Source organism: Rhineura floridana, chromosome 15, assembly GCF_030035675.1.
Source record: "Rhineura floridana isolate rRhiFlo1 chromosome 15, rRhiFlo1.hap2, whole genome shotgun sequence".
Lineage (NCBI taxonomy): Eukaryota > Metazoa > Chordata > Lepidosauria > Squamata > Rhineuridae > Rhineura > Rhineura floridana.
Genome location: NC_084494.1, coordinates 19759576 through 19786541, shown reverse-complemented (window position 1 = coordinate 19786541; position 26966 = coordinate 19759576). Strand labels below are relative to the sequence as shown.

Sequence of the window (26966 nt, the reverse complement as noted above, 5' to 3'; positions counted from 1 at the left end):
CTATTGAGTTCATGGGACTTACTCCCAAGTTAAGTGGGTATATGACAGCAACTCCAGTAAATGTTGTGATGCAGCAGAGATTCAACCTTGGGTCTAGGTCCAACAATCTAACCACTACACTGGCTCTAAATAGGTTATTCTGTATTTAGAAATATATACAGAAGTGAATTTGAAATAGACTTTTGAATTTAAAATACATTGAAATAAGTGAGTTCTTTATATTACATTATTTTGATTTATAACACCCCTCCCCCCAATTCTTCCTACAGCCCTAAGGGTCAGGAGGAATAATAATTTTGGAGCAATGAAAAGGCTGTTTGACAACACACCAGAGAAACAGATGCACACTCGCTGTTGTTTGTTGTTGTTATGTGCCTTCAAGCAGATTACAGCTTTCGGTGACCCTATGAATCAGCGACCTCCAAGAGGATCTGTCATGAACCACCCTGTTCAGATCTTGTAAGTTCAGGTCTGTGGCTTCCTTTATGGAATCAACCCATCTCTTGTTTGGCCTTCCTCTTTTTCTACTCCCTGCTGTTTTTCCCAGCATTATTGTCTTTTCTAGTGAATCATGTCTTCTCATTATGTGTCCAAAGTATGATAACCTCAGTTTCATCATGCACACTCGCTAAATCCCTGTAAATTACATTGTAGCTAGCTTATCGCTGTGCTTGCTTCAGCTTGCTTCTGTGTAAGAAAGTGTGTGTGTGTGCGTACATGCATGTCTTTAAATTCTCCCTAATCATGTTAGCCTTGTTTATTTGTTTATGTTTTTCTTCATGAAACATTAAAGCCATTTTAGATTTGCTTTTATTGTCTTCTTTTCTCAATAACAACCTAACAAGTCATGTAACCTAGAATGTTTCTTTGGGAGCTGGGATTTTATAGCAGGGTATACTGCAGAGCTCATGACAAAATAATGAGAATCGAAACTGGCTGTCTCTTGTAGTCTGGAACATGAAAAGCAAAAGGATTTTATTCTGGGGCTATAAATAACTACTGCCATTTACATCCAAAGACCAGCCATGGAAAATTGCAGACCCGAAAGGATAACTTGTATAGGTAGCTAAAGGTATCAGAAGTAAGAGAAAAAAGTGGTTTGCAGTCCTAACCAAGGCAGTCCCTACCAGGCCAAAATGCTCCTCTGTGTCCAATTTATTTCCTCTGGCAAGAACATAATTAAGATCGTTAGCAGCAGGCACTGTGGATTAAGGTTTACATCACTACAGCATCCTTATATCAAGATGTACAGAATGAACCTATGGAGTTGTTCACAGCATGTTAAGCCTTTTGAAAGCTGTCACAGCTCTCCTTGATGTATAACCCACACTAGATTCTCACCATTATCTTTCTTGTGTTTTTCTTGTTGTTTATCTGGCTGCTTCCACCATCCTCTCCCCCCCCCCCAAAAAAAATCTGTTAGGTTCATCAAACTGGTGAAAAAGCAAAAAGCAAAGGCATGTTTCCCTGGAGGCAATGCTGTTTCACACTCTGGGAGAGATGATTTCAGCTGTCTCTTTATAGGAGGTAAACAGCTGCCAAGGAAAAAAAAGTCGGCAAACATCAACACACTTGTTCACAAATGGTTTATCTCCCACTTAGAAGATAAGGCATTTACAGATCACCAAAACCATACAGTGGGAAGGGATCTCAAGGGTCCCGCATCTCCTGCATGAATTTACACGTACTATGACCAGACAGGGGTGCCTGGGATCTTGCACACTGAGAGGAGGAAACATGGAAGGTGCAATTGACAATACTCTAAGGCAATGACAATAGACCCTGTCTCTTGTAGCCTTTAAACCAGAGGCAAGGAACCCTGTGACCCTCCAGATGTTGTTGGATGCCAACTCCCATCAGCTCCAGCTATCATGGGATGGCAATAAATGAACTAAGATAACCTCTCTCACATTAAAATCAAAGGTTTTTGCAAGAGTTTAACTCTAGCCCAATGTCCTTAACAAGGTAACACTTTCATTTTGATCTGACAGGCCTTCATGCTGCTGTGTGCACCAGGCTCTCAGGAAGTGTAACACCCAAGACTCCTTGAGTGCAGGCAAATTCTGCCCCCTGAACCACACTGAAACCGTTGCAAGGGTATTCATATATACACACTATCCTCCCAATTTTAAGCTGAAAGGAATTTTTCCAAAGGAGCTTAACCTGCCAAAGACTGGGAGTGAACATTCCTATCTACCTGCAAGACACATAAACCTATGAGACTGAAAGTTAAAAGGCAATAATTTAGTTAACAAATTGTCCATCAGCAAAGCTCAGTGCCAGTGAAACAAATATACCACATTTTCTCATTAACATAAGTGACATGCTAGCATTTAGTCTCCTAACTATCTTGCATACTGGCTAAAGGTAAAGATCTACAGCATTCATCAATGAATAATGCCCATCTGCTGATCCAGCTAAATCTTTGATTCCCAGACAAACACAGAAATTTTTTGTAGCAAGCCTTTAGTGATGAAATGACACTTTTGCACAACATATTGCAACTTAGAATCTATGTATAGAGAGGAAATTGACCAAAAGGCACAAGTAAACTTAGGAGAGGAGTGGAGAACAGGATCTGGGCAGCAAGCTAGATCCTTAGCTCCCCCTCCCCATGGGACAAATCACTTGATGTCACTGGTGACATCAGGTGGCCCAACTTCAAAGCAAATAAATTCTTTCTTTTCTTCCTTTGCAGTCTGGATTGAGGGGCTGCAAAAGAAAATCCTTGCTGAAAGGGCTTCTGCAAAAATGGAAAGGAAAATATCAATTAAAATGGGCTTCCGGTCAGTGCCGAAAAGCTGATTGGCACTAACTACAAACCCTGCTGGTTATCGACTGCACTCCTGGAGACCAGGAAACTCCAAAATGCAGCCAATCACAATGGGGTTTATAGTCGGTGCCAATCAACTAATTGGCCTTGACTATAAACCCCCTTGTATCATCAAATACAGTTGTATAGACATGCAGGTATAGGTCACCTTTGCAGAATACCTTTCAAATGCTATATTGTGGGTCTATGTGGGATCTTGCATATTGAAGCCCATTCCCTATGCAGTGGAGAGGGTTAATTATTACACCATTGTTATAGGGAGGACATGTCCAGATATCTACTGGCAAATCCTTCCTACTCCCATGAGAACTGTAAGCCCTCATCAGGGGAACATTCCACCTGCATTTGGTCATTCCACTGTCCATGAGGCAAGCAGGCATCCAGCTGCTGACCTCTCTGAGGGGTGAGAATCAGGCAGAGTAAAAGGGGCATCCTGTTACGCAGACAGAGAGGCAGCAGGCAGACAGAGCGGAGGCACACACAGCAGGGGCAAAGACAGCAGCCACATGCTCTGCCAAGCGGCAGAGGCCTTCCCCTGGAGTGAGAGAATGGCAATCACCTGCCCCCAGGGGAGCTCCTAAACACTGCAGCTAAGCAACGTGAGATCTGTGCTTTTTTCTATGTGCATGCTCAGGAGTAAATGATGCCAGACTGCTTATCTTTTGGTATTTTATTGGCCTCATGGGGATTCATGAACAAACTGCCTCTAACTATTGAACTGGCAATAACTCAAGTCCAGGGTTAGCACCCTGTGTGATGCAGGAATTGGCTACACCTGGGAGTTCCCAAATGAAACCAATCCCAGCAGGGCCAGAAGCCACCCAATGCAAGCCCTGCTTACTAACGAACCATCCAGAGTGCACGTTAAGGCTCCCAATTGTTCCTTTGGAACAAGTGCAGGGCAGGTGGCCATGGCTTGAGAAAAGACTGAGGTATGATAAACACTTGTCAAGGATGCCTGGGTTGTTAATGCTGTTAACGAAAATGGTTTTGTGGCAAGGAATCCACAAAATCTCACAGCTGAATTCAGTTAATTAGGCAGTAAGTAAGAACACCTGCTTATCAGCCTGAGACTGGTACCTCAAGGCCACAGGCCTGGGAAGGTTGGAGTAGCGACCATTAGGTCTGAAAGCTCTGGAAGATTTCATCATCAGAAAGCCCCCTGATTGGCTAAATAACACCTCACTGTTGCTGGGCTTTTCCTATTAAAGTAGAACTAAGATTCTGGGTCTTTGTTCCCCAGTCTTTCTTGGTGCTACCTGATGTTGGGGTTCCATCTTCCATCTGCTATCCAGGCTATATATCTCTGGGAGATGTGGAACCATGAAGTTACTCAGCCTGTCTTCCTATAATGTGTGAGTATAGAATAGGCTAGACAGATTTGTTATTTTTGCTGTAACTTGAACTCTCTACACTTTGTATGTCACATAGCCCTAGGGGTGTTTAGTTTAAGGAATTATTTTACTGCCATATTTTTGCACTTATATTTTATTCTAATAAAGCTACCTCTTATTTAACAGTGTGTGTTCATTTCAGGGGGAATTTGGCTCCGAATCCAGCACCTTGGTCAATTAGGTACAGACTACTGTATAGTTGGGTATTTTGCCTTAATACTCCAGGAAAAGGAGTACATCCTTGGCTCCTGTCTTTTGGAATTGTTGGCAGGACTATTTCTGGCACTTTGGGTTTCCCCTTGGCCCAGAGTGGGTGACTAGGTTTAAGGGGTGGTGGCAGTCCTTGTAGGGTTGGTGTTGGTTTAACTCAACCCTGGCAAGGGAGGCACGGGTTGTGTCTGGCCAGGATCAATTGTCCTGGGCTTTGGAGTTGACCCCCTGTGAGAATTCTTGACTATACTTTCCTCTATTCCCTCTGACATTTTGTGAATGGCAAACGTGGCAATAGGCAGAGGAACTGGTTTAAGCACGGCAAGAAGAGATTTCAAGATTCATCAGTCAAGTACTGCATCTATGCAGAAAACACTTCAGGAAGGCAGTGTTCTCTGGTATACAGAAAGAGGATTATTTCAGACAACAACAAAAAATGTTTGTTTTGTTTTCGCTAATGCTACACTAGTGCTAATACTTTTTTGGGCCTCTGTGCAAAGGGGAAAGGCAGCCCCCTTCATCTTGTGCCTTGAAACCCCCATTTTAAAAACTGCATTTAAACTATCTTTCCCAACTCCCAGCAATGAATCTGGACAAGTCTAGGGAAATAGTGTCAAGCTCAGACAGTTTTATCAGTTTCCTCTGGACTTGTTTTATTTTACCATGGTGGGCATCAGTTCGGGGGGGGGGAGAACAGCAATATTTATTAAACAGAAGACACATTGGGGTGATGCAACTGAGAAGGCATTCCCCCAACTCTGGAACTAGCACTGCTGAAACTGACACACTTTGTCAGTTTTGCTAATGAGGTGGTAGTTCTAGTGAAACCTTATCAATTTCGTCACTGCTTCTCTCTCTCTCTTACAATAGTAGGAGTGGGCAGGTGCAACTAGGACTGGAGAGGGAGGATTAAACTACAGCTGGGGAACCTGTGACCCTCTATATACTGCTGGATTACAACTCACAACATCCCTGACATAGCCCATGCTGGCTGAAGCTGATGGAAGTTAGAGCCCAGCAACACCTAAAGAAGCACAGATTGCCCACCGCTTGATTAAACAGGCACCAAGAACCATTCCTCTGTCTGAGATGAGGCAGTAGCACTTCCGTCTGTTTATACTTAAAAGACTTACACTGCCAGAATGCAAGTGTTTCTTTTTTAAAACCTATCCGTGTGGGTGGGTGGGGAATGGGACAACAATTGGGAACACATGAGGTGATGGTTTGGGATGAGCACCATCTGGACTCACAGGAATAAATGAGCAAAGCAAAATGATGTCAATATGAGAGAAAATGGCTAACATAGAAGTGCCACTCAGCATATTAGCGAGCAGCAGTTTATGGCTGCAGCTATAATCCAAAACACACTTATACTGGGACAGCCTTCCCCGACCTGGCACCCTCCAGACTCCCACCAGCCCCACCCAGCACAGCTACACTGACTGGGAATGAAGGGAGTTGGAGTCCAAAAGATGTTTGCTTGTTCATCCCAAATCCAGAACAGAAATCAATCCAGTGAATATGACTAGTATTTGCTGTTGTTGTTTTCAGTCTGCATACGATATCTAATTGATGACATCCCCCCCCCATTTACATTGTTTCCTTTGCACTGAAATGAATGGTGTGGAATAATATAATTATCTGCATAACTAATTACATCATTAATTATGTAATTTTTTCCACAGCAGACAGCAAGATGAACAACATGGTTTTTTGTCAGAAGCCAAACTGCAGCAAATTGGAAACAGTGGTGCATGCGAACATAGGTCAGATTGAAAATCGATGCCTTCTTACATCCCTAGTATTCACTGGCAGACTCGTCCTCCGGTAATTTATCTACTTTCTTTTTAGAAGTAAAACTAATAAGAACATCTGAAAAAGTGCTCCTTCCAGTCCTCCAATTTCTCACAGGAGAATCTCCTATATAAAAATCAATACAGCGACTGGCTCACATTTTATCCTGGGAGAGTTTGTTTAAATCCCCAGGATGAAAATAAGAGATTGAATATTAATCCTTTTATACCAAGACTAAAAATGCTTCCACTCAAAAGGAGAATGACAGTCCAGAACCAAGTAGCAAAACAGCACACTAAAGAAAAAAACATCCAGTGTAGCAGAACAACTCACTACTATCTAAAATCCTCTCACACACATTTTACTTCCATCTCTCGCCATTTCGCAAAATGAAACCAGTCTTTTAATTGCATTTGAAGGGAAACACTGACAAATAAAACCAGGAGAATTGAATTAGGAAGAAAGGAAAGGGGGGAACCCATCCATATCTAGAAGTACTATTTCCACTCGTTAGCAATATAATGAAGCACATACTCACCAAAAGTGGAGCCATTCAGAAGAAGGCCGCAGGTGAGCCAGCAGAATCCATCAGACAGCAACATATGGAAAAGAGTGAGAGGGGCAACATATTTATTAGACAAGGAACTTAAACTTTCAAAAAAAAGGCATATGTACAAGCAACCTTAATCCACAAAGCCAAGTTCATGCCTACAGATCTACTTTATTTCCCCCTAAAGTCTAGCAGTCATTCCTTAAGATTTCCTGATGAGCAGAATGCAGCTAAGCCAACCAGAGATTCATTCTGGATTAAAAAAACAAAAACAATTAGAGCTGGGATAAGGGAGAGGTTTAGAAGTCAGCTGTGTGTTATTTAAAACACAGACAATGCTCCAAAAATCCTGCGTTGGGGCGGTGAACATTCCTTGCTTTTTAATCTCAGCAGTGTGGGAAAATAGGCAGCTTTGGGTGGTAATCTTGCATATGGATCAGATTTTCACAACCCGAAAATTGAGGACAGCAAGGAAATGACAGAATCCAACAGAGTTGGGGAGGGGAAAATATGACCCTGGTATTTTAACTGCATTTTTCCCTTCTCACTGCGTTTGGCTAAGCCTGGATCAGTTACATAAGGGAAGCCTTGTTGGGGTGGAGAATTAGTGGTCCGAGTGTGTTCCACTCAAACTCTTGATGGGTTCTGACTGACCTCATTAGTGGATTTTTAAAAAACATATTTTTTAATTATATCAACACTTCAAGCCAGTTGGTCATCCTAAATCCTCCCCACAATAAGTAGTGGCAAGTACAAAAAGTAGTGGCAACGAAGAAAACAGTTGCCAGCATTATTCTTGTTCTTGGCTTGTGGACATGTATATACAAGTATTTAAAGTAACACTTGCTCAATAATTTGCTTTTAATAATGTTATTTGTTATCTATTTTTGAGAATTGTTATTTAATTTTGAGAATTGTATTATTTTATTGATGTATAATGTTCTATTGATGTATTGTTATGTTTGTTCTCTTTTGTAAGCCACCTTGAGGGCCTTTTGGCCATAAGGCAGGGTATTTATTTATTTATTCATTTATTATTGTTGTTGTTGTTATAACAACAACAACAACAGTAAATTCACAGGGTTGCTTTTTGTTTTATTTTGTTTTATTTTAAAGTTGATATTCAAACTACAGGGCCTGTCCATATGTCCTTTTTATTGTGCACTCATGATGATTTGAGCTCATGATGCTATTGGGGCGGTCACATGTGATCCCGCTTTCAATACTGTTTGTGTCTGTGTTTTGGGGTGATCACACTGCTTCATGTCCAGTCAGTGCATATACCCTGTAACTTCCTACTGAAATCTCATAACGTCTTACACCACAAACATTTTGGTATATTTTTGTCTTGATTTTGTTGCACTATAGACCAGATAGCTATTTATTTATTTGTTTAACAACATTTAGATATGGCTTGATTGTAAGAAACCTTTAAGTGGTTTACAAAAAAATTAAAATTATTGATAAAAATAGTTAAAAACAAGTAATAAAAAACTTCAAAAAGATAATTAAAACAGCAGCAAACTAAAAATATTAAAATATATCAACATCTATGTCAACGTGTCTGGGTAGACTTACCTAAACAGAAATGTTTTAAGCAGGCATCGAAAAGAATACAGCAAAGGCACCTGCCTGATGTCAACAGGCAGGGAGTTCCAAAGTGTAGATGCTGCCACATTAAAAGAACAATTTCTTACAAGTGCAGAATGAGTATTACATGGCACCTGTAACACAGCCAGTTCTGCAGATCGAAGCAGTTGAGTGGGCATACATGGGGTAAACTGATCCCAAGATGTTAAGGGCTTTATGTGTCAATAACAACACCTTGAACTTGGCCCAGTAGTAAATTGGGAACTAGGGCAGATCTCAGAACAGAGGTATTATATGCTGACAGTGTCCCACTCCTGTCAGCAACTGTGCTGCAGCAATAATGTGATAGCATTAAGGAAGCATTGCAGAACAAATGAAAGCAAAAAAAATCCCAACACTACTCTATTATTGTGTTAAGAACGTGTTGCAGAATACATCTGCAATAAAACACCAGGCTAGCGGGGCCTAATATCCCTTCCCTGCTTGCGCAATGCTTTTTGTTCGAGACCTAACAACTCTTTAGTGCCCACCACTACCATCACCACTAATATTAGAGCTCAGCTATTCTATAGCTTTTAAGACAATCAGAGCTGAATTAAAAGAAGGGTAGCCAACATGGCGCCTTCCAGATGCTGCTGGACTCCAGCTCGCAGCAAGCATAGCCAATGGTTAGTGATTATGGGGAGCTGTAGTTGAGGCATTTTTAAGAAATAGTTGTGCATCCAAATGGACACCCAGTCCTAGCCTGTGGATACAAATGGACACACAAAATTTAATCAATGAATCAAGAACACAAATTCAGATTGGAAGGCACTGAAACAGTGACTACAGCAGCGATTCTCAAACGGTGCGCCCAGGCACACTGGTGCGCCCTAAGAGGTGGCTAGGTGTGCCTCAAATATTATGAAAGTATATTTTAAAAATGAGAAGAAACCCATTTGTATAGGGTAAGTAATAGTTTTCTATAGTTTATTTTTATTCATAGTTTAAAATATATTAATATATTTTTAATTTTGTACATGAAGTGCGCCAGAAAAATTTTATGTTTTACAGTGCGCCGTGAACCAAAAAAGTTTGAGAACCACTGGACTACAGGTATGAAATTGTAGTGAAATTGAATAGAAACAGTAGAAAATAGGGGCACATTGCACAATGAGTCTTAGGGTTCTTACAAACCACCAGTCTTTCTGAAAAAAAGTCTTAACAAAATCTTTCTCCCCTGTACGCTGTGATGTCTGGTTCTCGGTATCTTTATTCTTTTTCTTTCGTAAGAATTCTGCTACAGCGGGGTGTGGATCATAAGCAGCAGTTTTTAATTTTCATTTACTTTTTAATTCATGTATTTACAGGTGATGGGTACACAGGCTAGTAAGAATTTTGCTAGGCTGGTAACTTGCAGAAATGCATTTGCAGGTCTGTAGTCACTCCCTGTTGTTATTTTTCTGTTGAACTACTTTTGCCTCAGTCCAAATGCCAGGGCTTGTACATGATAGAGAGGCTTTCACGTGCAAGCCATCTGAATGAAAAAATGGACACCCAGTAACAGTTTCCTTTGTAATTCCCTGGTTGTAGTTCAAAAACATCAGAAAGGCACCACATTGGCTATCCCTGCATTAGAGCTGCAATCATCGCTTGGCTTTCAGTTTGCTATGGAAGTTTCATTTGGATGATGCCTGAAAGGAGAAAATGAGCTTGCAAAACAACTTCTTATGCCACTTCATGAAAGTGCATGAAATCCTGCATTTGCTTCTACATGCTGCTGTACCACAGACAGCTATACTAAAATCCTGGGTTTTTCCATTGTTTTCTGTGAGCAGATGTCTCCCTTCACCCTGCAGGAGATTGCCAGGAGGGGCAGGGAGGCTGAGGGGTGGCATTAAAGTAACCACAAAGTCCGGCACCCAGACAATGGAAATGTGTCTAATCTAGCAACGAGAATCAAAGTTACGGTCTCCTTGGCCTTCCTTTGTCTACCATCAGAGAGATGGATGGGGCTCCTAAATGAGCTCAGAGACATAATTAGCCTCATTTGTATTGCACCTGCTACCTCACTATTTGGCAGGGCTGAGCTGTGGGCAGGAGTCTTAGGTGAGCGGGGAACCAGTAGCCATGTGTGACAAAGCCAATAAGCAGTCAGGAACGAAGTGCAAGTCATGACCAAAGGAGAAACCAGGAGATAGGACCAAAGGACTAAGCCAGAGGTCAAAGCTAAAGGACAACCAGAAGTCAGGATAGCCAAAGGATACAGGAACACATCAGTGCTCAGGAAGACCTTGTGGCTCAAGCAAAGCTTAATTGGAACAGGGAGCTCTTTATACTCCTTTCTGTACAGGAGGATCTAGCAACCAGCCTGGATGGGTAGGGTCAGTCCAAAAAGTTTACTAAGTTATCCAAGAAGATGCTACAACATACTGTTCAATTGCTCACTATGCAGAGCAGCTGCACAAAGCTCCAAAAGTTCCCAGTTCAAGCTGGAGATGCTCCTGACAGTACATTTGTTGTATTTGTAGCTCTGTGTTGTCAACTTATATCCAGCCAGCACCATCCCTACACCTCAAGGGAAACCAAAGTCCAGAAAAGCTCACAATGGAGGGATGTTAAGAAGTGAGGTCCCTCCAAGGACCTGTATTTGGACTAGGGATGGGAGAGAATTTCGATTCAGTTGGCATTTGAAGCTGAATTTATCAAGTTCACACTTTCCAAAACAATATGAGAATCCGAAAAACAGCCATCCTTCAAATATCGCACCTATTCCAATTTTACTATGCAGTTTGCCAAGCAGTATTTTTTTAAAAATGCATGTATTAGGGGGAAGTGTGGATAAAAATGAATCTATGAGCTTGCAAAAATGTGTACATTAGTCAAACCCTACAAAATTGCGTTTATTAGGAGAAATTTGCACTAAAACACTGGAGAATTTTTATGAGGGTTTTTTTAAAAAAATTCACGAATTGCTGCAAAAATGTGGAAAATTGAATGTAGGATTAGAAAAATGAGAAAGAAATTGACAACTTTCTATTCCTAATCAGGAACCCTATTTTACACCTTTTTGTTTCATTTCATAAATGATCTGGAGTTAGTAAAATGTAAAGCGCTGCACATTAGGGCAAAATAATCCAAACTTCACATATATGCTGGAAGGAACTGGCAGGGCTGGATGACCAGGAAAGAGATTTTAGAGTTGTGGTGTGGTGGATAGGTTGATGAAAATGTCTGAAGTGTGCAGCAGCTGTGAAAAAAGCAAATTCCATGTCAGGGAACACTAGCGAAAGGATTGAAAACAAAGCTGCCAGTAGCACAATACTGTTGTGCAAATCTATGGGCCAACCACCCTTGGAAGACAGTGGGTACCTCTGGACATCATACCTCAAAAAAAAATACTGTACAGCTGGAAACAGTACAGAAAAGGGAAACCAGAATGATTGAGGGGTTAGAACAACTCCTCTATGAAAGATTACAACATTTGGGGCTTTTTATTTCGGAAGTAAGGGAGAATGAAATGTATAAAATTATTTATGTGGAGGAAGAGGGAAAGGAAAAGGATTTTTTCCCCATCTCTCATCTAAACCCCCTTTAAAGCCATGTGTCATGTTCAGGTCTGATCCCACGGAGAAAGTGGAAAGGCTCAGGGCATTTTTAAAGGAATTGTTACTCGGTAGCCATTTTTTCTTCATTCAAATGGCTTCCACAAGAACGCCTCTCTACATGTACAAGCCCTGATATTTGGATTGAGGCAAAAGTGGTTCAAACTAAAAAAAAAAAGGGGGGGTGAATTCAGCTTTGCAAAAGCATTTACACAAGTTGCAAGCCTAGCCAAAATTCTTACTAACCTGCCCACCCAACAGTAAATACATGAATTAAAATGCAAATTAGAATTAAGCACTGCTGCTTGGCAAGGCTGGTCAAAAGTTGCTGGACCATGGATAATTCTGAGTGAGCAACTTGCTCCAACAAAGGTTGGGATCAAACTGAAGCCTTTTAAGCTGCAGTAGTCTAGAGACAACCTCCTCCGGGCTCCAACCCCCTGTAGAGACCATGGAAAGCATCCTCTCTCTCTCTCTCTCTCTCTCTGGTTTAAACCACATTTCTCTCTTTCTCTTTGGTTTAAGCCTTGTCTCTCTCTCTCTCTCCCCTGATGCTTTGCCGAGGAAACGGTCCCTAACTGGATGAGAGGAGGCTCAGCGGCTCTTTCAAAAAGCAAACAAATCTGTCCTCCTCTGACCTGGGGATGTTATCTGGGCAGCCAGTGAATAAACAGACCTCTCGACAAGGGCCACCTTCTGGAATAAATCCCAAGAGCTTTTAGGCCTCCCCAGCCTAGGCAGGGACACAGATGGTCCAAGAGATTATAACATATCAGGGAATTAAAACAGGGCTCCACAAATGAGCTTCCTCATTCAACCCTCTCCGGGGTTGGCAGGTGCTCCCAGAGGCTGGGGCTTGGGATGTGTTCATTACAAATTGTTTACCTTGTGCTATCCTGCAATGCTAGAGACAAAACAAAGGGTGGCACACAAAAAAGGTTTCTAGACACAAGAAAGGGAAGGTGGGAGAAGAAAAGGAGAGGGAGAGCTGGAAACCGGAAGGGCCAGTTGCCTATTGCGAGTGGAGATAGTTGTCATCATGCATTCTGTTCCTTTTAGGGTGGATTTTTTAAAAAGTTTCTCAATTAATGTTTGGATGGCAACACTGTGTGTGGAGTTGAGCCACTGCAAAGTGAAGGCTCTACAGCTAGGATTGATCATGCTGGGAAAGAACACACAAAAGAAGATTTGATATTTAAACCCTGTTTGTTTTCTTTTTCTTTTTTTAAGGAAAAGGCAATCACGCATACTTCAGTGCCCATAAAAGCTTGGCTGAAAAGATAAAACAGAATAAGGAATTATGTTGGCTTTGCGCTCTCCGCCCCATCCCATTCATGCCCCTTCTGGTGTGTAACAAGGCACAGCACCATTTGGGGTATTAATTACTTAAAATCTTGATGGGCACAGACCACCACCACCACTCAGCAATGAACACAAATATGCATAAGATTGCAGTGCTAGCCATGCTTGCCTTTAAACTATAACAGTTTAACCTGGTGCCCTCCAGATGTTTTGGACTACAACTCCCATCATCCCTGACCATTGGCCATGATGACTGGGGCTGAATGGGCACTATAGTCCAAATCATCAGAAAGGCAGCACCACGTTGGCTACCCCTGTGTGAGAACTTAAAGGACTTCTGAATAAACATGTCAGGTATTTAGTAGAGAGTTAAGAAAGTGAGGAAAGCAAAGTTGCTGCCAAACCTTGGACCCCATGGCTCAGAAATATGAATCGTTTCAGCTAAGAGGAGAGTATTATAAGTCTATAGTTATTCTTTGGCTCAGATTTTCATCTCAAATGGAGAAAAAAACCACCTGTTTCTCCCTTACTATGCAGCCAGATCAGGGGTCCAAATGGTTTCTGATTGGCTTGGATTCAGCAGAGCTATTTCTCGTTTGGGGCAGGATAACAGCTCAGCTTATTCCAAGCAAATCCAAGTCAAGACTGGAGGAGCTTGCCAATCAAGAACTGAAGTGCCTGCCATGTAAACATTCACATGGGGAAGAAGGGTCAGCACTCAGAGGGAGAGGATATGACACTGTGTAAAATATCACTGTTATTTTATTCTGCACTTTCATGGGGCTTCAAGTGTCTCCAACTACACAGATTTGCAGAAAAGGTCAGCCAAAATTATCAGGGAAGTGGAAGAAAGGCAACAACAGTCAGAGGGAAAGGCAACTAAGTGGGGGGAAGGGAAACGATAAAGTTTACAAAGTAGCGTAGAGAGAAAATTATGTTTTTCTCCCACTCACAATAGCAGAACTTAGGATCATTAATCAAAACTGATTAGCTGAAGAGATGAGGACAGACAAAAATATATTAGTATTGTTTTCAGATTTCTTTATACCTTGTTTGATTTTTATATTGTATATTGATGTGAAGGTTGGGGGGTTGTATTGTATTTGATTTCTATTTTATACATGGTTTTTATATTCTTTGTATGATACTAGACCTCTACTTTGTAGAATGCTGTGAAATTCTGCTCTTTTGTATTTGATTTTTATTTTCTGTACATTGCTTGGAGATTGTTTTGAATATAAAGGAATTAAGAAATCTTCTAAATAAATAAAAGCCAGTACCCTTTCCTCATGTACCTCATCTGAGGGAGGTGTGGTGAGCAGCCACATAAGAGCAGGCCTTTTCAGTGGCCCCCATTTGTGGAATGCTCTCCCCAGGGAGACAAGCCTGGCACCATCATTGTCACTTTTTATGTGTCAAGCAAAGATGCTTCTATTCACCCTGGCCTTTGGTAGTTAAGTTAGCCTCTACTGTGGTGCTCATCTTTTAGCGGGGTAGGGTAGGACTTATTGTGTTGGTGAATGAGAATTTTATGAATATTGTATTGTACATAGTTTGCTACATTTTTCTAATGGATTTCATCTGTTCGTAATTTATCTTGTCAAGTAAATGTGAGTCTTTTTTTGCATGAAACACTAACTAATAAATATAAATAAATACTTCTTCACCAAGAAATTAATTAATGTGTGGAATTCACTGCCACGAGCCATGGTGAACAGCCATTAGCTGTGGTGGCTTATAAAAGGGACTGGAAAATTCATGAAGGAAGCACAAGTGGCTCCTAGTGATGGTGGCTATGTGTAGCCTCTAGGTTTCAGGAGCAGCTTGTTTCTGAATACCAGTTGTTGGTGAGCAACAGCAGAAGAGGGTGTGGGCTACCTGGAGCATCTTCCTGGAGGTACCTAGAGGGTGCCAACCAGATGGACCTTTGGATCTGATCCAGCAGAACTCTTCTTAGTTCTTGACTGATTAAGCCCACTGCTTAGCTTCAGAAGTGCTGTGGCCTCAGATACTCCCAAACACACACTTGGCCCATAGCAGTCAAGTTTTAGAAAGCTGTTGGCTCTATAGGCCATGCATGTCAACTCCTTGCCACCCCAATTAAAAAGAAAGGGACTACTGGCAACAGACGGATCTGTCAATTTCACTTCTCTCAACTTTTCGTTTTTCCAGTCTTAAATTCAGTTCTCCACATTTCTGCAGGAATTTTTTTAATTAATCCTCATGAAAATTCTTCAGCATTTCAGTGCTGCATTGAGCACAGACTGCTCGCTGCGATAAGACGGTTTGAGCACATAACATCAATTGTGGTGCAACTACACTGGCTACGAATTAGTTTCTGGGATCAATTCAGAGTGCTGGTTTTGACCTATAAAGTCATATATGGCCTTCCTAAAACACATGAGTCCTACCAACAAAGGGAGATTCACCTGAGCACATTTTAACCTAAACAAATGAATAAATGAAATCAATACCAACATTTCTATAATCATTTTAATTAGTTTTTGAAAACTCAGGGTCTTATCTATGTATCATTGGATAGATTATTAATGTCTTATATATGTTCTATATATGTTTCACGAGATGTTTTATATTGACATTCACATTGTAATGGCCATTGGCTAAAAACAATAAACTATTACTACAATATGGCTCAGGACCCAAATATCTCAAGGACATCCGCCTCTCCCTGTATATGTGTGGGTGTGGGTGTATATATATATATATACACACACACACACACACACAAAGACCCTGCGCTCAGCCTTGGAGGCCTTTCTTCATGTGCCCCCTGCAAAGGAGGAGCAGAGAGTGGCGGCACCCCATTTGTGGAACATGCTCCCCAGGGACGTATGCCTGCCACTATTTTTATTCACCTTTAAGCACCAGGCAAAAACATTTCTCTTCTCCCAGGCATTTGGTTCTTAACTTTTGGAAGGCTTTTGGAGGGCTCCTGTTGTGTAGCCTTCCTAGGAAGGGCTGCTCCACCACCTTATATACCATTTTGGTTTAAACTTTTTAATACAGTTTTGAATCTTTTGCTTTTTAATTTTTTATTAACTGTACGTCACTTTGAGTGCATATATTTGTGTAGAAAAGTGACTAACAATTTTAATAAATTAATTAATCTTTGTACGCAGTTCTGAGTAATGCATATTTTGCAAGCAATTTCTCCTAATATAATGCATTTTTCTATGTTATTTTCACTCGTATATTCATTTTTATGCACATTTTCCTCTCATATATGTGTTTGTGTAAACACTCTTTGGTTGAAAACTGCATCACAAAATCCGGAGATGTGCACATTTCAAAGGATGGCTGTGTTTTGGTTCTCATATTGTTTTGGAACATGCAAATATGATCATTAAGTCTTTAAATGCAAATCGAATCGAATTTATCCCCTATCCCTAGTGGCTACCAACCATAACAATATGGAAGCAAATGAGAATATAGACAATTGAAGCAAGCACAGATATTTGTGCACGTGTGCATAGATAAATAGATGCACACTTATTGGCAGACAAATATTTTAAAGCTTACTCACACATGACTCCCTCTCTAAGACGCTCTCTGCCATCTTCAATCCGACATCGGAAGAAATCACCATGCCGTGCTGACCCCATCTGCCAGCTTGAAGAAGCAGGCTATTTGGAAGGCTGCAGATTGGTTAGAACAATCTGTCCCATCCACTAGAGGTTTACCTTCACATCATAGACGTGTGCTCACTGCAACATCAACAACACTGCAGGAAAGTCACAGTGCAGCACAATGTGGGGGGAGAGGGGGACGTGAGTAAGTGGGTCACATTTCACCCTCGCTTACACTGATGCCTAATGCTGTCATTAATGGAGCTTTCATCGAAGAGTGGACTCTTTAATCAGGTGTTTAGGATTTAGTACACTAACTGTCCTCAAAGCGTACAGATTTCTAGGTGCATGAAGATAATAAGTGATAATTCACCATTTTATATATATATAGGTATGTTAGCAGCTGATGAAGGCGGAAGCTGAAATGTTTTGTTAATAAAAATCTCTGTTTGGTTAATCACAATTACGTTCATATATATCTTTTCAACATAAAGTCGGTCTGCTAGGCACTTATCTGTCACAGGTTTCTATAGATTTCCAGATCCAATTGTTATTGGGCAGGAAACAAATTAACCAGGGCAGTGGCAGCTGGTACCCATTGGGACTGGCTGGGTAGAAGGCAGAACAGAAGGTGGTACCAGATATCACAATAGGAGGAGCCAACCGTAGGGGTAGAGATTAAATAACATTGGCTACTTAATGAGCATTCACTCCAATTCGTTTCCAGGAAGGTTAGATGATGTTGCACTGAAGTGTTATCCTACATTTTCCACTGCATTTTCCCATCCCGTATCACAAAAAGTCTGATCTTTTGAGGAAGCAGGCTTCTTGTCCAACAGCTCCAAACCAGCTTTAATTGCACCTTGTGAATCTGACAGCATGCAATTAAATCCCACCCAAAAATTGCAACATTCTGGAAGCATCCTCCCTCAGCGTTCAAGGAGGTTCACATGGAATGTGCAAATCACATTACAAAACCTAAACCTTGTTCAAAGCCGCAAAACCCTGAACTGAGCATAAAAATTAAATAAGTCAGCCCTCGTATGCAAGTTTGCCACAAACCAAGGTTTTCATGAATCATAGTTTCCCCTAGCAGGGAAAGTTACAACTTTTTGGGCTTTTTAGTTTAGAGAAAAGGTGCGTAAGAGGTGAAATGACAGAAGTGTATAAAACTGTACATGGCATGGGAAAAGTGGATAAAGAAAAGTTTTTCTCCCTCTCTCATAACATTAGAACTCATGGACATCCAATGAAGCTGAATGTTGGAAGATTCAGGACAGACAAAAGAAAGGAGTTCTTCACACAGCACATAGTTGAACTGTGGCGTTTGCTCCCACAGGAGGCAGAACTGGGATGGCTTTATGCTTCTGAATACCAGTTGCTGGAAGCCGCAAGAGGGGAGAGTGCTCTTATGCTCAGACGCTGCTCGGACTAGATGGGGCATTGGCCTGATCCAGTAGGGCTCTTCTTATATTCATTCATCAAGGAAGACGCACATGCAATAATCCCCCAGATGACATATACATGGTCAGGCAAATCCCCCTCCCCCCAGAGAGGCGCTTTGTTTTAAGGCACACTATTAACTGGAGTACCCAGTTCACAAAAGGAACAATGTCACTGTCAGTAATGTGTTTTGATTGCCCACCACCCACAGCTTTGGGTCCCATTTTATAACCAAGTAGACTTAGTGGACTTCGCTAATCAGTAAAACAGGATCCCCACCACTGCTAGAGAGGGAATATTTATTAGAGCCTCTGTGAGCTATTCTATAAGGGTTACTCAGGACTAACAATGTGCTAGAATTCTACCCAATTTGGATTTGGGACCGAATTTTCCATTAATTTGCTTATTCTCTATAGTTGCAGATCAAATTTTTATGAAGTGATTTTCCGTGGCTATTTTCAAAAATGGATTTTTTTTAAATATCAGTATTGACAATAAGAATTTTATTAATATTCCCTTTCATTTATCAATATTAATATCAATATTTTTTGCAAGGAAAAAAACAGATCAGCATAAGCAGCAGCTAGTGGACAAACAACTATCTCAAATCAATACCGGCCTGCTAGGTCAACAGAACGCTTTTGAACCAGCACCAGCGAATGGATCTCATCCCTATTCAGGGCAATGCTCCAGAAGTAGCCACCATGGTTCACTTCTGCTTGTGGGAACACAGGCAAGATTCTCCACACACTGCAAGCTATTTTATGCGTCACTGTCTGAATTGGCAGGCAGAAAAGCCACTTCTTTACTTTTGCTATGATTCATAACAGACAGAGACCCCGAGAAGCAGAAATAAGGGATAGTGATGCACCAGGCTCTGAGAATTCTGTCTTGCAAAAGGAGGAAGATGCAAGGCTCTCAGCCAATCTGCTTGAATGTAAAAACTGCCAGAAAGCCTTGCCTCCATCATGGGCCATGCATGAAGCAGCAACCATCAATTGCTTCAGATGTCTAGCAAACAGCTCTCTCTTTGCCCAGGCTTTCTCTGACCCATATTCTTATAAGCTTTTATATCACTTTTACTGGTTATATGTTGTCTTTTTGTTTGTTTGTTTTAATCATATTGTTTACAGTTTTTATGTTGCACACCACTTAGAGGCTAAGATATTTGGTGATTTATAAATGTTTCAAATAAATAAATGGGCCGAGCACGTTCCATCAGCTGAGCCACAATCCCTTGCCTCACAGGACATCAGTGCAACTATCATCCTAAGGTAGACATGGGGAACCTCCAGTCTACAGGCCAAATTAGGCTCACCAAGACTCCTAATTTCATCTGCAAGGCCATTTCCCGCAAGCCATGGCCACCTGTCATTTTGGTGACATCATATGGATTACATCACTGCACCGTATGTGGGGCTTCTCTTGCACTTGACCCGGAAACTGCAATTAGTGCAGAATGCTACAGCCAATTTGCTGAAGAGAGTAAGATCCTGTCAGCATATAATACCTCTGCTCAGAGATTTGCACTGGTTGCCAATTTGTTATCAGGCCACGTTCAAGGTGTTACTACTAGTATATAAAGTCTTAACAGCTTGGGACTAGTTTACTTGCGGGATCACCTTAGCCCCTATGTGCCCTCTTGAGCACTTTGCTCTGCAGAACAGACGCTGTTAAAGGTGACACATAATACTCATTCTGCATGTGAAAGAAATTGTTCTTTTAGTGTGGCAGCATCTACTCTTTGGAACTCCCTGCCTATTGACTTCTGGTAGGCACCTTTGTTGTATTCCTGTCTGCACCTGCTTAAAACTTTTTTTGTTCAGGCAAAGCTATCCAGACACATAGGTGCTGATGTTTTTTGATAGTAGTTTAATTGTTTTAAATATGTTTTTCATTACTTGTTTTAACTGTTTTATTGATAATTTTAATGTTTTTTGTAAACCGCCTAGAGGTTTTTACATTCAAGCAGATTGGCTGAGAGCCTTGCATCTTCCTGAAAGCTGAGTTGGAAGTCAATCCAGGAAGTTTGCTCAACTCTAAACAGTGGACAATTGCAAACAAAGCTTTCAAGGCCTGAGAGCCAGTCTGACAAGTTCCAGATTATGTAAAACACTTGGGGAAAAATCCCTTGTGAACAAGGAAACTGCAGCCTATTTTTGCCTCCAGCCAGCTAGCAAAAAAAAGGTGGGGGGGGGAGCCAAGGATGCCTGCCAGCTGTGAAAGTAATTTAAGCATAGTGAGTTGCATCACTGCATCAGCTTGTGATGCAAGGTGCTAGAGAGCAAAGCAACAGTAGCACTTTGCTACAGCAATCTAAAACACATCATTCTTTTATGGCATTTTTCATTCTTTCCCTAATTGGATGTTGCAAGAGGCTGCTCTATAACACAACTGCAATTTAAAGGGTGCAGGTACCACAACGCAGAGTAAGGCAAGAAGCATTCCCCATCTCCACATTAAACCTATTATTTTTGCATTTAGCTGTTTGTGGACAAACACTGTATTGGAATCATAATTATACAAAACAACTAAAAATAATTGTTTTATTTTTAACTATTTGCAAGTTTCATTCCACCTAAGCCCCATAGGACCCACATAAGCATTTACTCATTAGCACGTCTCACCAATTTTCCTGGAACTTACTCCTCAGTTGTCCCGAATTAACTTGCTCCACCTTGCTTTGCAAAATCAACACTGTGAATCAGATTCAGGTTTTTCCCATATGAGCAAGAAATGAACCAATCCCAGAGATGGGCCAAATTGATTACCAAACACTCTGTGGTTTGAAGTGAAACAGTTGCAGCAGCCACAGCTCCACCCAAACCAAAATTATTAACAGTGTGCAATTTCATGGACAAGCCACAAAACTAACCTACTGGATTTCGCACATTTGTGTACATGTGATAGACCTCATTCACTGCTTTCTTCTGTGCTACTCTTACCAAATTCATAAGAAAAAGGAGCAATCATGCTGGAGGAGTGACAACCAGCGTCTAGATTTAAAAGTGGTGCACATCACCTTCTCCCTTTGTCTAACCACAGATGCAGAGTTTGATTTGCCTGAGAGAAAGAAACAGGTGCATGTCTATTTCGCCCGAGCAGGACTTATGGCAATACCAGAGGCAGGGCCAGTACCAGGCATGACTGGGTCCTTGGGCACCGGCCTGCCCCATAAGGCCAAATACCTCCACCCAATGCAGGTGGTGTGGGACTTAAATAAACCCACCCACCCTACTTACCCATTGTGTGTGCATATCTGCATGCACACCTGCCATCACTCAAGATGGCGGCAGGGACATCAACCCCTTATGTACACTCCGCTGCCATCTTGGATGATGGCAGACCTGTGCACATAGTGTGCGGGGCATTTGCACTGATACAACAGGAAGGTGGGGCAGGCAGGCTTATTTAAGCCCTTCGCTGTCTGTATCAGAGCTGTATCCATGAGAGCTCCTGCAATCCACAGCAGCATTGGGTCACTCAGTTCTGCAACCCAACGCTGCCACAGATCACTGAGTGAGAGACTCACCATCCCACCTTAAGGAAGGGCCTCTCAGGGGCCCCTCTAGGTCTCAGGGGCCCTCAGCCAGGCCCAACCCGGCCTCTTGCTGGTGTCAGCCCTGATCAGAGAGATTTCCATTGGAAAGTGGCATGGGAGTAGGATGACCATTGTGTCCTCCTTGCTGTTAGTAGGGATCTTCCTTTGCCGTCTGGCTTGAACACAGGCCAGGATGCAGAAGAAAAAAATGGGTTACTTGTCATCATGGTGACGTCAAGTGATTGACAGGTGAGCATGGAGATGTAGCAAACTTTAATTCAAACTTAAACCGGCTGAAATGGTCACAATTACTATTGTTTTTTTCCTATTTTTCTAAATAGGCGCCTTCACTATACTGCAGAGCTTCCCAAACTGTGCTCTGTGGGTTGGAACGGAGGCTCAGTCTATTCACCCCTGCACATCTGACAGCACATCCTTGGCAACAGGGGTAGAGTTAGCTCAGCCAGCTCTCCCTCCGACCCCTCCTCCCGTAGCACCACCTACTCCTCCTGTTTGGGAGGCAGTGCAGGAGTTGTCGTCTCAGCCAGGTGGCCAACAACCACAGACAGGGTGACAAGGAGGTGCTGGCTGATTTGGTTTCATTGGTGGCAAGGTGAGTCTCTGGGGTGGGTCTGTCCCTTGTTAAACTGCCAAAGTCTTCTCCAGTGTCAGCCCCCTTATGCTGCAAACCACTGGGCCCTTCCCCTGTACCCCAGTCCACCTCCTCCTGTCCACTCTGCCAGGAGTTCTCTACGGCAGCCTTTCCCAACCTTTGGGTCCCCAGATGTTGTTGGACTACAACTCCGATCAGCCCCAGCCAACACAACCAATGGTCAGGAATGATGGAAATTGTAGTCCAGCAACATCTGAGGACCCAAAGGTTGGGAAAGGCTCCTGTACAGGGCTCATGACACCGAGTCCAATACTCTAACCACTACACAACACTAGAATGGCCCCCACCCCACCATACAGCTCAAGTCCACATTCGCCAAGGGCAAAGTTTTTCTACCATTTCACCTCAGCTAACCTCCCTGAAAATTTACCACCACCACCCCAAACCTCAATTTTTATGGGAAATATTGCTAAAAACTTTAAAGAAATCTGGGCCCCATTTCTAATTACAATGGGATGAATAATTCATACACAGTTGCATACTCCACCAAAAAAAGTTTGGAGGGGGGAGAAAAATGCCAGATCTCCATTCTGGCCTGCTAATTGCCTTGACTCCATTTTTGCTGACTCACTACAGGTGTCTTGCGCTGCGCAAAGGATGGGCACACACGTGCGGTCATGTCGGTGGGAAGAAAGCTGCTTCTCAAAGCAAGCAAGTGCTCTCCACCCATACCAGTCTGAGGCAAGCTCTGCTCCTTCAAAGCAAACAGCAATTCCGAGCTCAAGGCAAGCAGATGTTGTGAGCTGGCTGGGAGTCAAGCTACACACTACGTCTAATACACATCACACAGAGGAAGCCAAATACTGAGCCAGACCAATGGTCCATCTAGCTCAATATTGACTGCACTGACTGGCAGTGGTTCTTCAGGGTGCCATTCCCAGGAGTCTCTCACAACCCAAACTGGAGATGTCAGGGATTGAGCCTGGGACCTTCTGTATGCAAAGCAGATGCTCTGCCACTGAGCTACAGCCCTTTCCCTGGCATACATCTATGTCGCTGGTTCCCCCCCCCCTTTTAATTACAGGGCAGGGGGAAGGATTACAACCCAGGCACAGCATGTGGGGAGGGGAGGTTTATCCCTTCTCCCTCTGTTGCCATCAGGATGACTATCACACATACACCCGTACGGCTAGGAGGCTGGGGGGGGGGGAAGTGGCCCCAAACTAGGAGAAATTTTCATCCTGATGACAGCTGGGGGTGAAGATGTAAATTATTATTAATATTATTCTTTATTAGATTTATTAGTCGCTTGTTACCTGAAGACCTTCAAGTGATCTTCAGTATTGTTAAAAGCTGAAATATAAAATAATGGAAATGGACTGCCTTCCAGTCGATCCCAACTTATGGTAACCCTATGAATAGGGGTTTTCATGGTAAGCGGTATTCAGAGGGGGTTTACCATTGCCTTCCTCTGAGGCTGAGAGGCAATGACTGGCCCAAGGTCACCCAGTGAGCTTCATGGCTGTGTGGGGATTTGAACCCTGGTCTCCCAGGTCATAGTCTAGCACCTTAGCCACTATGCCACAGTGGCTCTCTAACATAAATACCATAAAACAAAACAGTAAAACAACTGTGGTCCTAACTACGAACTCTCACACACCTGTGACTAAGGTCTTCAGGGGATTTCTGTCAGTGGTTCCCCATGACTCAGATGCACGGCTCATATTCACCAGGAGTCGTGTGTTCAGTTTCGTGGGCCCAATTTTATGGAATTCTCTTCCAGTTGAGGTCAGACAGGTTTCCTCCCTGTTGAACTTCCAGAGCCTCCTTAAGACTTTTTTTATTCCAACAGGCATTTTAACTGAAGTCCAGTTTTATAGTTTTAAGTGATTTTTATCTTTATCATATTGAGTTACTTGTACACCACTTAGAGACTATTGGAATTAAGTGATATACAAACTGTTGAAATAGATAAATAAAATAAAGGCAAAACAAGAGATGAAACTACACACTAATCACTAAGCATACCATGTGGTTTAGCCCTTAAAAAGTGGGCTTACTGCGTCTGCAGCAGGTCTTTAGCCAAGGCTCAACATATTATCTTAAGGTTACTTTCTCTTTTTTTGTAAGTGTGCTAAAGCTGGCCAGTTTTGTGTGGAAGGAAAAGCAGCGCCGGGGAGTGGGGGAATCTAGATCATAGAATAATAGAACAGTAGAGTTGGAAGGGACCTATAAGGCCATCAGGCCCAACCCCATGCTCAGTGCAGGGATCCAACATAAAGCATACCTGACAGATGGCTGTCCGGTTGCTTCTTGAATGCCTCCAGTGCTGGAGAGCCCACCATCTCTATAGGTAACTGTTGTACTGCTGTAACAATTAGGATGTTTTTCCTAATGTTCAGTTGAAATCTGGCTTCCTGTAACCAGAACCCATTATTCCATGTCCTACACTCTGGGATGATCAAGAAGAAATCCTGGCCCTCCTCTGTATCACAACCTTTTTAAGTACTTGAAGAATGCTATCATATCTCCCCTCAGTCTTCTTTTCTCAAGGCTAAACATGCCCAGTTTTTGCAGTCTCTCCTCATAGGGCTTTGATTCCAGTCCCCTGATCATCCTTGTTGCCCAGGATCGGAAGCATGTTCTGGATTGGGGGCCCCACGCTGTTGCTGTTCCTTCTAAATAAAATTGGTCAGCTTAAGCACACTTAAAAAACATGAACAACTTTAATGGGTCATTTGGTCCTTAGCAACTTTTTATATAGCAGCTGTTCTCATTAATACTGTATAGGAGACACTAATGAGCACTTGCAACCAGGGCTGTGGAGTTGGAGTCATGGAGTCGGAAGTAATTTTGGGTGGAGTTGGAAGAAATGTACAGACTCGGACTCCGGCTTCAAATAAAAACTTTCATATGAATTTAGGAAAGTTTTCTTGTTCAGAAATTTTAATCAAATAAATATATTTTATGTTCTATCAATCTAGCCTGATGATTCACGTGGTGGTGATGAAATGCCTTGTGCTACAATTTTACTACAGTAAATTTGTTATTACTAGTTAATATACATTTGCCATTTATGAAGGAATCGGAGTCGGACAGTAGAAAAATAAAGGAGTCGGAGTCTGAGTCGAAGGTTTAGCATACCGACTCCACAGCCCTGCTTGCAACTTCAATAATGCCTATCACCCTAGTCAGTAGGGCCTAGCAAACCAAAATGATATCATACATATACACCAACGGTGCACTCAGGTGCTGAGTTAGGATGGCTATGTGGCCCAAAGAGGGCTATGGAGAAACAAGAGGGAGGTCTCAGAATGCTCAGGCAAACACCCACATTTGCAGAAGAAAAGGAAAAAATATTTAGGGAAAATCAACCTCAAGATAATCCAGCGAGGACAGAGCATGTTCAGTGGCCACAGAATACCAAGTGTCTATGGAGTGTGTGTGGAGAACCAGGGAGACAAGGAATAGAATGGAGTATCCTGAAAGATGGTATGGCTAGCTGCCTGGGACACTGGACAGGAGCATTCCACAACACTCCAACATTTTGTTCCACTGATGAGCATACGAAACACAATTACCTATTGTTTTAGGAACATAGGCAAGTAAGAAGCAATACAACAGAGGTGTATAAAATTATGCATGGCATGGATAGAGGTACATTTCCCTGCCTCTCGTAACAATACTAGAACTCAGGGCTATGCAATGAAGCTGAATGTTGGAAGACTCAGGACAGATAAAAAAAAGGGGGGCGTCTTCACACAGTGTACCGTTAAAACTATGGAATTCGCTTCTACAAGAGGCAGTGATAGCCGCCAACTTGGATGGCTTTAAAAGAGGATGAGACAAATACATGGAGGAGAAGACTATGAATGGCTACTGGCCATGATGGCTGTGCTTTGCCTCCACTGTTGGAGGCGGCATGCTTCTGAATACCAATTGCTGGGGAACCTCCCGTGGGGAGAGATGCTGTTGCAGTCAGATTCTGCTTGCAGGCTTCCCATGGGAATCTGTTTGGCCACTGTGAGAATAGGATGCTGAACTAGATGGACCACCGGCCTGGTCCAGCAGGCTCTTACTTTTTATTTTCTTAACTTATATACAGAGTAGAGAGCCAGTGTGGTGTAGTGGTTAAGGTGTTGGACTACAACCTGGGAGACCAGGGTTCGAATCCCCATATAGCCATGAAGCTGGGTGACCTTGGGCCAGTCACTGCCTCTCAGCCTCATGAAAACCCTCTTCATAAGGTTGCCATAAGTCAGAATCGACTTGAAGGCAGTACATTTACATATTGTCCCATTCAGAGTGGGATCCACAAGTCTGAGACGCAGGTGTAATTAATTCTTGTTTTATTAGAGTAATGGATACATCAAAAGCAGTACGTTTCATAGAGAGCACTAAACTAACTCACTAGAATTCCCTAGCTGCACTCTAGACATGCTCTGCGACGTATAAAGAAAGTTAGCAGCTCCTCCCCTGGAGCAGCAGGTTTAAGTAGGGAAAGTCCTTGATCTTAATCTCTGAC

The 26966-nt window shown here is 42.3% G+C and overlaps 1 protein-coding gene and 1 long non-coding RNA gene across 3 annotated transcripts in view; one reads left to right on the top strand and one right to left on the bottom strand.

The window, feature by feature from the left end:
* EPB41 (erythrocyte membrane protein band 4.1) overlaps nucleotides 1–26966 on the bottom strand; it is a 161983-nt gene that overhangs the window by 122234 nt on the left and 12783 nt on the right. Inside the window, exon 1 of one of the 2 annotated variants that reach the window (XM_061596191.1) lies at nucleotides 6770–6791. The exons of the other annotated variant lie outside the window; for it this stretch is intronic. The gene's annotated coding sequence lies outside the window, so the exon portion shown is untranslated. Of the gene's footprint in view, nucleotides 1–6769; nucleotides 6792–26966 lie in introns of those variants that run through there. 2 annotated transcript variants of the gene reach the window in all.
* On the top strand, nucleotides 3696–14918 carry LOC133370234 (uncharacterized). The gene is made up of 4 exons (XR_009759099.1): nucleotides 3696–3765; nucleotides 6123–6264; nucleotides 9425–9466; nucleotides 13186–14918. It is a non-coding gene; the product is annotated as an uncharacterized LOC133370234 (long non-coding RNA).